Source organism: Idiotropiscis lumnitzeri, chromosome 8 (genome assembly GCF_059441095.1).
Source record: "Idiotropiscis lumnitzeri isolate Australia: NSW breed Sydney's pygmy pipehorse chromosome 8, RoL_Ilum_1.0, whole genome shotgun sequence".
Classification (NCBI taxonomy): Eukaryota; Metazoa; Chordata; class Actinopteri; order Syngnathiformes; family Syngnathidae; genus Idiotropiscis; species Idiotropiscis lumnitzeri.
In genome coordinates, this window is record NC_142398.1 from 11087589 (window position 1) to 11104114 (window position 16526).

Here is a 16526-nt window from a genome sequence, read left to right on the forward strand (position 1 = left end):
AAACTATTCCGTTGAGCAACTGATGGGGAACATAATTAGAAGTTGTGACTTTTGTCTCTTTGAGGGAACTTTTCAACCCCAGGAAACCCGCAAGCTCACATTTTGCCGATGGGAAATGTTGACAGACTTTATTAGTGGCTCACGTTAACATCCACAGAAGTAAACATTAAGCCCTCACATACACACAGGCACACACACGCGCATGTACACACTTCTAATGTAATGGAGGGCTGAGAGTGGGTGGATGAGAGGAAAAAATGCCTGTAAGGAAGACAACGACTCGGATGCATAGACAAAGAAAAGACTGAGAAAAGATTAACGGTGAGAGGGAGTGTAAAACTGAGGGGACACTCTGTAAAGGTGGAAGTGCACACAGGGTTGCATTGTGTGTGCAAGTGTGTTTGTGGGTCGTGAAACAAAAAACCAAGGGCGGGAGTTGAAGGAGCAACATGATAACTGCAAAAAAGGACGAAAATGGGAGAGGGGTAATAAGAGCTTGTTGGCTTCAGTTAACAAGTAGGGAAGGACAAAGCAGAGATGGGCATTTCGTCCCAGAGATGGAGCGGTCCTTCAGTCCATCCCAGATGGACGGCCATTTTTAGGACAGAGGACGAGAAGTTTTTTTAAAAAGGATGGAATAAGCAAGGCCGGAAGTGGGTTTTCGGCCATCCCTATAATTGTCCCTAACCTGGTCAAATATCGTGTGTATAAAATTCAAATATTTGCACTCGGAGCGGAATGAAATCTTGTAATGCTGTTCCATCTAACTGTGAGTTCAACTGAGACTTTAACGTGTGTGTGAGAGAGAGAGTGAGAGAGAGAGAGAGAGAGAGAGACGCGGCTGTGTGAAGAAGCATTTGAGAGCCAAAGCAAGCATCTTAATTGCATCTAATTTCTTGCAAGGAGAGAAGTGCTTTAACAGATCAAGGACGAAGGAGGATGGAGGGAGGCTGAATCGACAAAGTAGAACTTGGGGTCACTGCTTCCAATACAGGGATGCTTGTATCTCGCAAGTCAAAGCAAAAATAACGCCGCATCTCAAAAACTTAAGTCAGTTTACTCGTATCTCAAGGCATCGCTGTGTTTACGTCTTTGGTTGTGACCTGTCATAGTAGAGCTGCTCCAGATTCCTTGTTTTAATACACGTTGCCAATAATGATGACATTCCATCATAACTCATTCACTTCTATGGAATTAAAACTACACATGAAAGCGTTCGGTGAAGTACTTATCTTGTAACGAATTATCCAATGTTTCCTGGTGGGCATTCTGACCAAATAGGACGGACTCAGCACTGAAGTAAACAATTCACCAATTCAGGACGCTGCAGATGCTTAAAAGTTGGCACCAGTGAACCCTTCTGAAAACTATTCATTTACATTCCCTAGAAATGTTGAACTCAGATTCGTAAGTGTTCAATTCCCCAGAAAGTGACAATATGCTTGATTTGATATATCATCCTAATCAGGCCTGTTCTCCTTTTTTTTTGCGGCAATGGGAGTGAGTCCATGTTGGAGAGGTGATAGAAGAGAAGCACTTAATTTAATTAGCAGCTTTATCAGTCGTCCCTGCGCTCATATAGCCAAAGAAACCTGTTTGAATAGACTATAGCAACGTAATTACCCTTTATCTGCTCGTTGAGGAAGTTAGGACTTCTTTAACGACGAGACATTTTGTTGAAGAGGGAACTGGAAACGGACATGAATGTGTAGACTTCCATCATTGCATGAATATTTGTCAAAGCTGTGTCCTTTAACCTGGTCACATGGTCATGCAGGTCTGCTGTGCAAGACTGAGTTCATTCCCAATTTTATTCATTTTTGCATAGGCTGATTTCCCAGTTGAAAGGCATGAGAATGTTTCGGTTAGGGCTGCTGGGCACCCGAATGCAGAGAATAAATTGGGAGAATCATCTGCCGCGTAACCTCTAAGAAGACTTTTAATGTCGTTCAGTGTTTTCTAATCCATCCACGGGCATTATGTTTTTCAGCTTGTCTTGCTGTCCAGACCCGCTCTTGTGTGCACAATATCTCAGGAACGCGTGGAAAGAATTTCATTACATATGGCACAAATGTCCTTTTCGGGAAGAATGGATTAGCAAAGTGAAAGTCACTGTGAGCAAAACACGTTTGACAGAAGGACAAAAACAGACTTATCTAACTGTTTCTCTCCGTGCGCCGTTCGAATGAGAAGGTGAAAAACATTAGCGCCTAATCAAAGAGGTCTCCATGGCGTTTGCCTTGTCTGCATTTGCACATGGATTATAAACAGACCTCCCGTGTGTCATCTACTTAAGACAAATAAATGCCGCCATCAAATTGATGACTGATTTTAGGAAAAGTCACGGGCCGTTGTTATTATTACAGCAGTCCATATGCCATGCTCTGAGTTATTTTTTTCCTTCAATCAGCTGGTTCTCCCTGTTCAGTAATTCTTCTCATCTCCCCTAGGCGGTGCACGCAGGAGTTGAGCAGGTAAGTGCACACCTGGGAGCAATTGCAATCAACTCCAGCCACAACCACACAAGTAGGACTCCGGATTGTTCCTTTGTCCTTTGCTGTTATGCAATCTGTCTTGTTTACATTTTGGATTCTGCCCTTGAATGTTTTTTGTTTCTCACTGTAAATGCCCGAAATTACCCAACAATATCACAAACTAAAACAAAATAATATAATCAACTAAAAATTTAAATGTTAACAAGAGTTGAATTAATCGTCGTTACATTAATCAATTCCCCCCTCACGCCCTGACCGATAAAATGAGGGACAATGCTCAGATATTTTAAGCATTTGAAAGAAACCGCTGCCCTCCCGCCCGGCCGGACGCTCATTTTTGTGGCCGCGCAGGGGCTGACAAATTAAAAAAAAAAGAATTTGATTAACAAAGCCCGGAGGCTGATTTTATTCCGGCCCATGAATCAGCCCTCATGCGTGTGCTGAACCTACTCGCAAAATAGGCAAATTGCCTCAGGACGCGTCAAAAGCGCCACTACGACTGTTTGTGTATGAAGAGACGTGAGAAAGCTGTGTGCGTTATTCTGACGCGCCTCACAACTACTACTGGGGCATACCATTTCAGGGGGGTTGGTGGAGGGGCAATACCACAATCGCTAAAACACCAACGGTGCGTACTTACTTGCATTGGGCACGTTCATGAATAAGAAGAAAGAAGATCAAACGATAACGCGCCTCATTATATTCGAATCTGGCGTACTTGTTATTTCCATATTTTTTTTCAAAATTAATAATTACAATGAATGAATCCCCGATTTTTATAAAAAAAAGTGTAACCTAATAGCAACTTATACTTGAATAACTAGTTAGTCTACAAAGACAGTAATTTTGTAGATGTATTACTTTCACATGCAAGTAAGAAGTAATATGAAATATATTCTATTTTGGAAGTAACTTAACCGACACTGCTCATGTACTATTGCGATGCTCATACTATATAAAATAATGTCAGAATAGTATACATATATTTAGTTCAACAAATGCGAGGCCCGTAAATGTGGAAACATATGTACACCAAGTGACTGCCAAGTACTGTATATTCAGACAGACAGAGTAGCATCAATACAGGTGCTACGGGAAACTAATCTCCGTATCCATGACAACCATGCCTCTCTCACACCTACCTCTTCTCCAATTGTGATTTGTTCTTAGCACACATTTCATCCTTGGGCGCTCTAAGAAGAGCACAAGGTGACACCGAACCATGAATGGAAAAAAAACGTATACTTAATCCGATTCCATCTGTCTCGGCGCTCGTGGCTTATATTTGCGGCGGAGTACAGAAACAGAGGGGAGATTGAAAAGAGGATGATGTAAACTAATCTCTGTCAGCAGGCTACTTCCCCCAAGAGGCCGAGTTCATTTCACACATACGCGAGTAGTGACAAGAGAAGAAGATAATCCAATTGGTTAAATACGGCAAAAGATGAAACACAATTGCACAATAGCATTAGAATTTGAATAGCGTTATGAACATGGATAGTGCATTGAGTCCAAACTTCGTCCAAAGATTAAGAGCTCTCAAGGAGACTCTCATGGCTTTTACATATTTTGAGTCAAATGTTTGGTTAGGTCGAAACCTGTGTATCGACTGCAATAATCATAAAATGTTCAATCCCAACATTATTTAGTCACGTTTGGGTTAGCGTTGACTTTCATTTGTCAAACGGGTTTCGGAGCACATGGATTGAAATGACAGAAGGACGTTGAAACACTGTACGTGCCAAACTCTATATTCCGAATTTATATTGGGTTTAAATTTGGATGACAGTGCGCTAAATCAAAGGTTCTCAATTGTTCTCACTGTGGACCCAAATTTTTACAGCGCTCCTTTGATTGTGACCAACTTATTTTTGCTCAAGTGGTCCAAAGCAATTTTTTGAAAAATAACCTACAAAAAGAGCATATCAGTGGCATCCGGCCAAAATCTCATAATTTGCAACTTTCTCATTTTTTCAAACATCTATACAATTCCCTACTCCACACATGTGGATTTTATTTTCACAAATGATTGACCAAATTAAAATGTTGAAAATGGCTTGGGCTCTCTGATGACGCAGTGTTGATGGTGGAACAACCATGCCGTTTTCTGAGGTTTTCCGAAAAGTGACTATTTAGGTTTCGTTGTGATGCCCAAAAAAATAAATAAATAAAATAAAATTGTTGGGCAAGTTACTTTGAAAATGTAATATATTACGTTACTAGTTACTTAGGGGTGTCCCGATACAATATTTTACACTTCCCATCCGATACCAATAATGCTACGATATGAGCAGGAAGCATACATGCTGTTTTCTGAAGCTGAGCCATGATTGGTCGTTATCTGAGCATTGAGCACCTGTGATGTCGTTGTCAGTCAACAGAAGTGACAAAATGGCCGCCCGCTGAGATGGCTAAAACGGGTCGATTTTGATGCTTAACACATTTTGCACAAACACAATATTAATCAGAATGACACATTTCGACTCGTGGGCCTGCATTTTTTTTTATCTGATTCATTGATTACTCGAAAAAAGAATCAGCATATTACGAGATTATCTAAATAATTGTTGGTCGCAACCCAAAAAACACAATTCCTCTCTTTGAAAGTAATAAACTTTGCTACAATATTTTTAACTTACCCCATACCTCTCGATGCTCATTTGAAGGCGCATGCTGATGAAAAGCAGACAAGTGCATCCAAGTGGCATGGTTCTTTATGAATGATACGCTTCAAAGTCAAACCAGTGAGTAATGCAATAATTTAAAAAAAATACTGAATCTTTCTGAATATTGTTTGTGAGCGGCATGCTTTTGACAAGCATTGTTCAGTCTCATTGGGACATAGGAGGCTGAAAAGGATCAAAACGCTTGTAATGCATTGTGACAGACGGGAAATACCTGAGTGAATGAGTCGGCTTGAGTACAATAGAGGAAAATGTTCCCGTCAAAGTTTTCATCTGAAAGGGGAACGAAGGGTAATGAACAATTCATCTGTTTGACTGTCTCTCAGAAGCCTCTTTTCTTCAGCCGTACAATTTGGACAAAGATTCCCGACCACAAAGTGATTGCTTGTGCTGAAAACAAATCACACTAGATTGATTTTTGCAGAGCACATACCTCCGCTGCGTCTTAACAATCCGAAACAATTCTGCCATAACAATCCATGACGTCGTGGGCAAGATCACTCCAAGTCCTGTGGGTCCAAATGGGGGTACGCGTACCCCTGGAGGTGTGGAGTAGTCCCTGGAGGGACTTGAAGGAACTCCAGGGGGTATGCGGGATTTTAAATAAAACAAAAAATGTTTCAAAATAATTATTGAATTAATTAAATATTTCAGGAAAATACAAGGTCATAAAATAAATTTTATTTTCAGTAGGTTATTTAACTTAATTATTTAAAAAACTAATTCTCCCCCAAACTAGAATGGTTCGACCCAAATTGTCACGCCCCACCTTGTTTCAAAATAATTATCGAATTAATTAAATATTTCAGGAAAATAAAAGGTCATAAAACTAATTTTATTTTCAGTAGGTTATTTAATTTAATTATTTAAAAAAAAACAGATTCTCCCCCCAACTAGAATGGTTGTCACGCGCCACCTGTCGTTACCTGTCAATCACTTGAAGGCGCAAACAATGGAGTCGTGTTTGAACGAAACAAAAGTTTTTAGTTTCAAGCTTCTTTATATTTTCTTCCAATAATTTTCTACTAGACTATGTGTTTTTAGCCCACACACAAAAAAAAAACCCAAATGATATTTTTTTGACTATATTGCTTGGTTTCCGGCCACTGAAACAAGTGCTGCAATATATCGCCAAATCCCTCCCCCAATTAGTCCATTAAATCAATGTTCGACATTATTTGCATCATAATTATTCGTCAAAAAGATCACGATATCTCAGTTGAGTTTGTCTGCTGATGAACGGAGCTAATTTGATGCTATCACATTGAGAAGCATACAAATAGCCGTGGACCACATTGTGTAGGCCAGATATTGTGGTGGAAATTGAAAGCAGAACAGTCACGTCACCGCTAATGCCTTCCTTAATAAGGATCCGTCTTGGAGCCAATCGAATTCCAGCTAGCAATCAGCAAAACCTCGCTTGAGTTCTGAGCAAGCATTCCATCTGAAAGTCTCTATTCACTGGTCTCGAAAGTTAAAGCAATGTCATTTCTATATCATTAGAGTAATGAAGCAAGGCCGTTGCGAGGTTTCGGCTTTAAACTGACTCTGTCTGCTTGTTGATTGACATCTCTCAAAATCATTATCTCTTTTTCAGCAGCCCCGGCATGTACCCAGTGATTAGTCAGTGCCTGAACAGCTGAACATGATGAAGCGTGACTGCTTCTGTTCTCGCGTCCAATGTGAACCGCGCTCGGCCGCGCGCAGCTAAATTGCTTTTCAACAACTATATAATAACGGTGGTGGGGTAGCATTTGTAATAGCGGTAAATAACGTCAGGAGGTTTTAAGAGAGCACTACATCAAATGGGAGCTCCAGCATGGCATTCAAATACGCAATGTTTTGAAGAATGTCGCCCGAGCTGTTAGAAGACAGCAAAAGGGGGCTAGGTTGAACATTTATGTGTGCGTCGGGAAAACATGTTTTCTATTGAATTGATTTGCAGCCTGTGCAGCTGAGCCCTCGCTCAAGTTCGTGCTCATCTATTAACGCACACGCACAACATGAGTGTACTCACATGCCACGCCACAGCTGCACATGAAAAGTAAATGCTCGTAAAAAAAACAATCAAATCATCTCGTGGCTCAGAGGGCAGGTGTTCCACTGCGTTTGCCTACGGATTTGGTTGTGTGTGTGCGTGTGCGTGAAATTTTGCATGCATGTCATCAAGCGGTCGGTTGCGTGGGAAATGCACTTCATTCGCCAATCAGCAATCCCACGCCTGGTGATCTCTTCGAGGTCAGGTCATCTGCTGAACATGGGCTGTGATTGGTTCAGGTGACCTGGCATGCACACACACGTGCACACTAAGCATTACTTTACACACATTTTTGTTATCATTCTATCTCTCGAAGTTGAACACTCTTGACATCGTACAATTTGGTATTTTAGCCGAGCACATTTGCCTCTCAGGTCTGAGGTTGGAGGCTCCAATTTTGACTCTGGTCTTTTTGTGTGGAGTTGCCTTGCTTACATACATTGCTATCGGCTGATGACCAGTTACAGCGGAAATATTCAAATTACTGTCAGGCCTGCCAATCAACGAGCGACATGGCAAACGACCTCCCATCAAATGTTAGGCAAGCCCCCTCTCTGTCCAAATTTAAAACCCGTTTGAAGATCCATTTTTGTTCTTTAGCTTTCAACTCAACTTGAGACTGTTCTGCTGTTCTTCTGGTATCTATTGAAATGAGTTTATGTGTTTTAATTTGTGTTGTAATTACCTGCTAATTCAATGACGGCATATGGAAAGCGCTTTGTTACTGCTCCAGCTGTTGTGAACTGCGCCATATAAATAAAAATAACTGAAGTGAACCGTCGTGATAAGATTGAAGTAGGCGACGCTTAAAAAAAAAAATAAAAAAAACTTTGACCCAATATTGAGTTTAGAGGATCCACATACACTTACAATAAAGTGCACTGTAATCATTTTTAGTAAACCACAAAAACATGGCGTGATTGTCAAAGAAGAAGTGGATTCCCATAAATCATCCCTCATCGCTTCCCTATCGTACGCCATCCGTTCATCAATTTCCTGCCGTGCTTGTCTTGTTCCTGGTCACAGCTGAGCCTAAACCTATCTCAGCATCTTACACTTTGGTCCTCAATCAATCAAAGAGCACATGGTAGACGACCATGAACAACACGCTGGGTTGGGAACTGAACCCACGTTGCCAGCACAAGGAATCCGACGAGTGAATGACCATCAGCGGGTCCTCTTTTGTCATTTTAAATTGATCAAAAATAAATCCAAGTTTGAGTACATATATTTTCTTTGGCCTAAGTGGTTCCATTGTATTTTCATCTTGTGTCCCAAATCAACAATCTTGCCTATTTCTGCTCTTATGGCTGAAGGAGCAGCCAGCCTGTGGGGGGCAGTGTAGCTCTGTGACCCAATAGCTCCGAAGCGCCCATGAAAGGGGGGTTAAAAAAAAGGAAAAGGAGAGAGAAAGAGAGAGCGATGAAGAGATGGTGACATTTTCTTACACTTATACACAGTACACCTGGAAAAAGCAGTCATGTGTCACTCTTTTCTGCTTTTGTTACAGCCTTCAAAAGGTCTCGTGGCTCTTACTTCCAAGTACATCTTAAAAGTTACAACCCGTGCACTGAAACGCAAGAGGCCTTTCAGTCAAGACAAGGTTGTGCAGCGGTTGTGTGCTGACGTAGTGTTAAAGGAGAAACACTGTTGTGTATTTTTTTATTTGTATTTTTTTGGGTGGACGCAAACCTTATTGTTGAGTGAAACGGTCCACCTCGTTTTATGTCTGACAACCAGTGCACTCCACTATTAACTGGTTGTGACATCTCTATTGAAGGAATGCGTACATGTGTGCATCCATGCATGTGCGCGTGTGCGTGTTGTTGACTCACAGATGAGGAAAAAGGAGATGTGGGGCGGTTGACAGCGTGTCCTGAAATGCATCTGTGACAGATGTGCATGTGGAAAGCATGTCAGGGATGTACATGCACCAGTTACTAGCTCAGCCAGGTGAGTACATGTCCGCTTAAAATGTGTGAGTGCTTGTGTGTGCGTAGCTGTGTAAAACTCAACCACGCCCCAAAGAGTTTTAGATTAAGTATTTTTTTTTATCTCCCGCTTTCCCTGTCACACATAAAGAAGTACCACACATACAACTTTTCTAACAAATCTACCTTTTGTGGCCTTGGCTCAATTCGACTTTATTTATGTCGCACCAATGTTACTAAAACGATTGAAATCTAAATTTAATTTGATTAATTTTCATTTAATTTAAATCTAAAATTGAAAACAAAAAAAAAATTAAAAAAGCAAGTGTTGACAAAAAAAGTAAAAATACAAGTGGGCTTTTGAATAAAGATTACTAACTAAAAACGTCCTCCAATTTCATCTTTATTATTGTATGGCCGTGCACAAGCAAGTTGGTCAAATTGTTGTTTGGAAATTGTAGTTTAATTTAGTTTATTGTAAAATACTGAGTGACTTGTACTTGTATTTTGACAAAAACACACTGTACAAAAAACTAAAATTAATACTAAAACTAATAAAACGGAACTAAAATGAAGCCTTAAAAAAACAGCTTTCAAAACTAACTGAAATAAAAAAAAAAAAGAAATAAATAAAATGAAAAATCCCGAACTATTCGAACCTTGATTTCATACGACATGCACACAGTGCTTTGAGATCAAAACAAACGTTTTAAGGATGAACCATAACAAAAGAATTTGATGACATGACATAAAAACACATAAACATCCATCCAATATCTGTTCGGATGCTCCTCACAAGGGTTGCGCGGGGTTGCTGAAGCCTATCCCAGCTGTCTTCGGGCAGTTGGGAGGGAGCACCTTGAACTGGTTGCCGGCCTCGACTCGCTCACAATCATACCTAGGTACGATTTAGAGTGTTCAATCTACCTCCCACGCATGTTTTTGGAATGTGAGAGGAAACAAGAGTACCCGGAGAAAACCCACACAGGCACGGGGAGAACATACAAACTCCACACCGGAAGGCCAGAATCGAACCCTGTGCCTCTGCACTGTGGGGCTGACGTGCTAACCAGTCGTCCATCCAACCACCCAACAAACATACAAAGATGTCAAAAACAAAACAAAAAGGGTACAAAATTGAATCCATCATCATCATAATCATAATAATACCCTTTCATTTTCTAGCAGCCTCCTTGCCAATGACATCAAATCTTAGCAGCCAAATATTGATTGTGTAAAACCTAATGCGGGAGCGCTTTAGGGTTCACGTTTCAGTGGTGACATATTGATTTTAGTGAGAGGTGGATGAAGCAATATAAGTACAATGATTAACACTCGGTGGATTAGTAGCACGGCATGTTGAAGAATGTCTGCGTAAACCAAGCTATCTCACTTAAAGAGTCTTGTTTTTTAGTCTTTTGCTTTTTTGTCCCCCCCCCCCACACACTCAAAAATGGTTCAATGTGTTTATCCACCAAGATACTTCATTTTCAAGAGTGTTTTCTTATAATACTCTGGTGAGGCTTTTAATTGCTTTCTTTGTGTGCATATTAGTTGATTTGCATTAGTTTAATTAAAAATGTTGATCGAGACAGAATTCTTTTGCGAGCTCATTTAAGTGAATGGCTGAAGGGAAAAAAAAAACAATAAGGAAAGATTTAGTCAGGCCCCGGCATATGCGGGGTAGAGTGGATGTTGTTGTTCAGGCGATGGAGGTCGGGGGGGTTCGGGGTAAAAAGTCCGTTTGTAAACCCCAGCGGGAGGAGAACATGTATACAGTATTTGACAGATATAGGGAATTGAGTTTTGAGGATGGCGGATAAAGGGCATCAAGCCAGACGGATGAAAGAGCCAAAAATGAAAGCTAATGGTGTGCTTCCCTCAGGGTACGCCATCATTTTTCCTGGGAGATCAGAGAAGGCCCTCCACACCCAGTAGACCAAAGGGGTCGGGAATGCCTCGTGGGCGGCCGCTTGTATAAACGTTTGCCGCTCCGCATGCTCTTATAACAATAACTGCAAGAACATGAATACTCCTCGGGTGCTTGTTTATTGAATTATGAACAACTCTTTTGGTTTGCAGCTTCTTGTTCTATGGAAGGTTAAGTGACGTCCTTTAACCAATTCAATGTTTGATTTCATGGTGACTGGCTGACATTGAATGCGAAATATGAAGTTTGCGGGGGTCAGTCATTAAGGTAATATACTAAAAATTCACTTGATGCTGTCATTGGTGTGGAGAAAAAAATGACTAGTTGTGCACACACCGACCTTTTCAAGCCTCATCACATTATAAAATGAATTGACTGTCAATATGTCGTCTGGTCAAACTCTTGTATGTGCACAATCTTACCTTTTTGGCTTACCAGTGCCTTTAGACCAGGGGTGGGCAAACTTTTTGATTGGCGGGAGCAGATGGATGGAGCGTTTTGATAAACTCACCTCATCGGAGAAAAAAAAATACATTTCATTTTAAATGAACGTGAACAAAAGCATTCCAACACTATATATGTCTTTGAAAAACCGCAGTATTTAGAATATAAAACATTAACTCGGTTTATTCATTTAATTTTTTTCAAGTTTTCCAGGCCGAATTAAAACGTTTAACGGGCCCCATTTGGGCCCCCAGGCCGTAGTTTGCCCACACCTGCTTTAGACCAAATTGTTCCAACTCTCCATTTTTTAACAAAACAGGCTCACTCAAATGTATCAAAACAAACTATCTTCCCTTCGTCAGTGTAATCTTGAGTTGACATAATCCGGCACGGTTCTTACAGGGTGATGCAACACTTCTCAGAAGTCGTAGAGAGGTAATGGATTTGTTTCTAATCTCTTTTCATCACTTCAAATTGGTTACTAATGCGTAACAATAACTGGCATGTGGGCAGAAAAATATCATCGATTTGTGAAAAAATATTAAATTGACCGTATTTGGACGGATGGGTTTAAGCCTGACAGCGATGATATCTTTATTGATTTTCTTATATTTTGTAAAAGCCCAATGTCTTAAACCAAGAAACAAAATAGAGATGGTAACAAACATTTTTCTAGTGTGACATAGCTTATCTTTCTTCTATTTAGGACATTTCCAAACGCAATTGGATTCTCGTTTTTTTTCCCCAAGAAATTTCCTTGCCATTCCTATCGGAGTGAGGTGACCTGGATAGGTTTTTGTAATTCAAAAAAATGCTGAGGAGTGGTGCCAGGTTGCATCTTATGGACGCCCAAAACTGCCCCCCCCCCCCAAAATAAATAAAAAAGTAATAGTGAAAAAAAAAAAAAATAAATAAATATGCGGCACGGTGGCCGACTGGTTAGCACGATGGCCTCACAGCGCGGAGGTCCGGCCTTCCTGTGAGGAGTCTGTATGTTCTCCCCGTGCCTGCGTGGGTTTTCTCCGGGTATTCCGCATTTCTTCCACATTCCAAAAACATGCACGTCAGGTTGATTGGACACTCTAAATTGCACCTAGGTATGAATCTGAGCGTTTTGCGATTCAATGTGTTTTAAGGCGTAATGTGGTAATTTTTGACCAGCTCTACGTCCTCATCAATCAAATTTCTTGTAATAAACTAATAATATAACGTAATAACCTCCTTCTTGTGTTGCTAGTTTGTTTCTGGGATTCGAGGCTTATAGCTGCTTTAAAGTTTCCACTGTAGTTCTTTCTGCTATGTGAGTATGGTGTGTTTTGAGCTCAGGGTGCTCCTGCCCCACAGTGTGGTGCTGGATAATTGTGTGTGATTACAGGTGCACTGGGAAGAGCTTCAGAAAAACCCCAGACGTCCACACTGCAGGTCCCGGGCACCAGCCGCGAGGCTCCCTCCCGTCACAGCGGACACCTGAGGAGCTGGCCCGCATGCGCCAAGACGGTGGCCCAGATTAGCTGTCGGCTTTGTTCCTAAAGGCATGCCGCCCCCCCCAGGATAAGAGTTAAGAGATCAAGCAAAACAAACAGCCAATCAATGAGTCATCTCCTCGTGTGCCGTGTTTCCCTTTTATTTTGCATTTCTCTGTGCCCAGTTCACACAACGACCCTGAAATTGGGTGTCATATTTTCTTACGGCACCACCAATCCAGCCCTCGTCGTCCTACTTCACATCATGCTCACTTTTTCTCCTGCTTTCTTTGCTCTCCTTCCATATGAAAGAGCCACACGCTTGAACTGTGATTTTCACACGAGAAGAGACTTTTTTTTTTCGTTCACCATTCTCCCTTTGCCCCCACTTATTCCGACATCCCTCCCTGTCTCTTTCAGTCCAGTACAGGTGTGACCCGACCCCCCCTTACGATTCCCGCTTCATTCCCCCCCCAAATCCACATGAAAGGCTTCCTGCTATCCTCAGTTCACTCTCACGTGGCACCTCAGGGGACATCTTGGATATCGGGTAGAGCCACAGGATTTTTTGGGGGGTATCAAGTTCCCTTTCTTGAAACGTAATAGCACAGCGTCTCCCCAGGCTGTAATGAATTGAAACAATAAACGACACAGTTGCATGCATTCCTATGTACAGTAAGAGGAGACTCACAAGCCTAATGTTTTCGGATAATTGATAACCTTTGCTTGTAAACTTTATACTATAAGGGAATGAGCTATTTTTGGAGTGATTTCCTTGTCTATGCAATGCAAATGGAGTAATGGCCAAAAAGAAAAACTCTGATTTTCAATTTGTAACTGAAACTATAGTGAATGAAAACTAAAAAAAAAATCATTAAAATGAAAATGGAAAAATATTTTTGTTAACAAAAAGAAAAAAAAACATGAATGATTTCAAAAAGGATAACTGAACGTTTGCATTTTACATTCCATGTTCATGAAATTAACACTTATGTTTATAGCAAAAATTTACTTTTTTTTTGTTTTCGTCAATAAATTTTAGGCATGCGCTTCCTTGGTTTATTTTAAATATACTGTATTTATTTTGGTATTATTTTAGAGAAGAAGTAAAGTGTAGTTTATAGTTTACTTTTGGACGCAAAATTAAGTGACTATTTTTTTAACCTTTCACTTGACAAATACTCTACAAGGATATTCTCCGCAGTGCCAGCCTCTGACCAAGCAAAACTTGTATTGACACCAAACAATAATGTCTGAAATTTTGTTCGAGAAACGTGAACGGCAGACAAGAAGACATCTCGCAAAGTAAGCCAAAAATGACTGCAGCAAATGAAATACTTCCTGCACTTTGCGATGATTGTTGATTAAGTAATTACATTTGCATCTCGCTGATGACTGAAAAATGTACAGTGTCCCCAAAAAATTGACAAATTTATAGTGTAGTAATAACCATTTGGAATTTTGATAAAGAAATAATCAATTTTTTCAACATGGAGCCCATTTCATTACATGGATGAGATATTTTAAACGATGTCAAATTTTGGAGACACCATGTAAATCGAAGCTCAAGTGACAATTAACATTAATCCTTAGCATTACCACTGACCTTAAATAATTATCATTCAAAATCCATGACATTAAAGAATAATCCCTAAAATGATGAAGATTGTTTGAGAGATGTGACCAGAATACAACTATAACAAAAGAGTTTTTTCATTTTTTATTTTTTTTTATGATGATGGGTCCAAGAGTTCTCGAAGCAACATTAATAACCGATGGCCTTGGTCAAGATCCTACCGCGACACATTAAAATCTGCACATCCCTCTGTCTGCAACCACTTCCCCGCGGTGTTTATCCTCCCAGCTACTATGACAGGTCAGTTAATATTGACATTATCTCCCTCCGCCACGATGACAGCTCAAGCTGCAGGAAGCCACTCATTAACAGCGCCTGAGCGTATATGGGGGGGGGGGGGTGCCTCCGAGTGTGTGCGTGTTCGTGTGTGTGCACCTAAAGTCGTGTTGATTACTTGGATGGAAGTCATTAGCCAGGTCTAACGTGTTAAAGAGATGAGGGACGCTTCAGATGTTTATCTCTGCGAGAAGAACAGATTGGTGCTATCGCTCAGGCCAATTGTGATGCCTGCGTTGGGGAAAACGCAAACGCGAAATTTCAAGGCAACAAACTGACATTCAATTTTCACTTGGGGCAATTGGACTCAATGTTTTGCGTTTAGCTTTGGAGAAAGTTTGCTTTCCTGCATTTCACAGCAAAGAAGAGTTTACTGACCTGTTGTTGCTTGTATTGAATCCCAAGTAAAATCCCAAAAAATCAACTTGACAAATTGTTTTGAAGCAAATAACTTTCTTTGTTATGCTAACTATCATTGTTGTCATAAATGTCAAGAATTTTTATCTTCAAGTTTCTCCATCTAGGGTTAATGTTTTTGTCCTACCCGGCAGACCACTGGAGGTGAAATCACCAAAAAAAAAAAACAGTATTGTGCACGTAGATTGTGCATTTTTTGGGGTGAGCCACTGAGAGATTGCGAGCCGAAAATGCAGCGGTAATTGCAGTGGCTACACAGGTAATTGGACGCTAAATTGGCTTCAGAATTAGACCGTGCCAGCATGCGGTGTGCTACGTGGGTGTGCTATGTGTGTGTGTGTGTGTGTGTATATAAAAAAATAGAAAACAAGGTTAAAAAATGACAATGACTTTGTAGGAAAGGGACTTTTTTTTTCATGTATGTTGCTGAATGGCACAAGAGGAGGTCAAGACATCTCCTTCTAATGTGCCACGTTTGAATTTTGCCTTTGGCCTTCTTGTGTAAAGTTGGTGTGCTTTCCCTGCGCTTACTTGAGTTTCCCAAAAAACATATGTTGGGCTAATTCAAAAGTGTTATTTGAATATTAATGTGAAAGTTTTCAATGATTAATTTCTAGCCAATATTTTTTTTTTCAAAGTTGTGGTTCATAAAGGGAATTCAGAAAACAAATCAAATCTGCAGAGCATAATCCACCTCATGAACTTTACAACAATTTATGATGCCTTATGAATGAGGATGCAAAATAGCCTACTGCCCCAAGATGGCTAAGATGTACTCCAGCATGACTGCGTTTAACAAAAAGCATCGGTTTCTGCCAGTGAACTCATAAACTGGTCTGATCTAATTTTTAAAATGGTGCATCGCTGACATCTACTGGTGGTTGTGCATCAGGAAAGTCAGTTCCAAGCTTGACATTTCTTAATGGAGCGGCATCTGATCTTCCCACACCTATCCATGTTGACATGTATGCTCGTCAACGGCATTCATTTTTACACAGACTACACCTTTTTTACACTAGTGTTTTTTTCCCGGGCTGCTTAGAATCATGAGGTCACAATACCACACATAATCAATATTAATTAAATGTACAGAGAAGACCGGTGCCCTGCCAGCACTTTAGCTCTCTTATACAGTCAAGGTTTCCGGGACGATATGGCTTACAGCGGACTGTCCGGTCAATCTGGATCCGACTGCCCGCAGCCAGTCTCAGA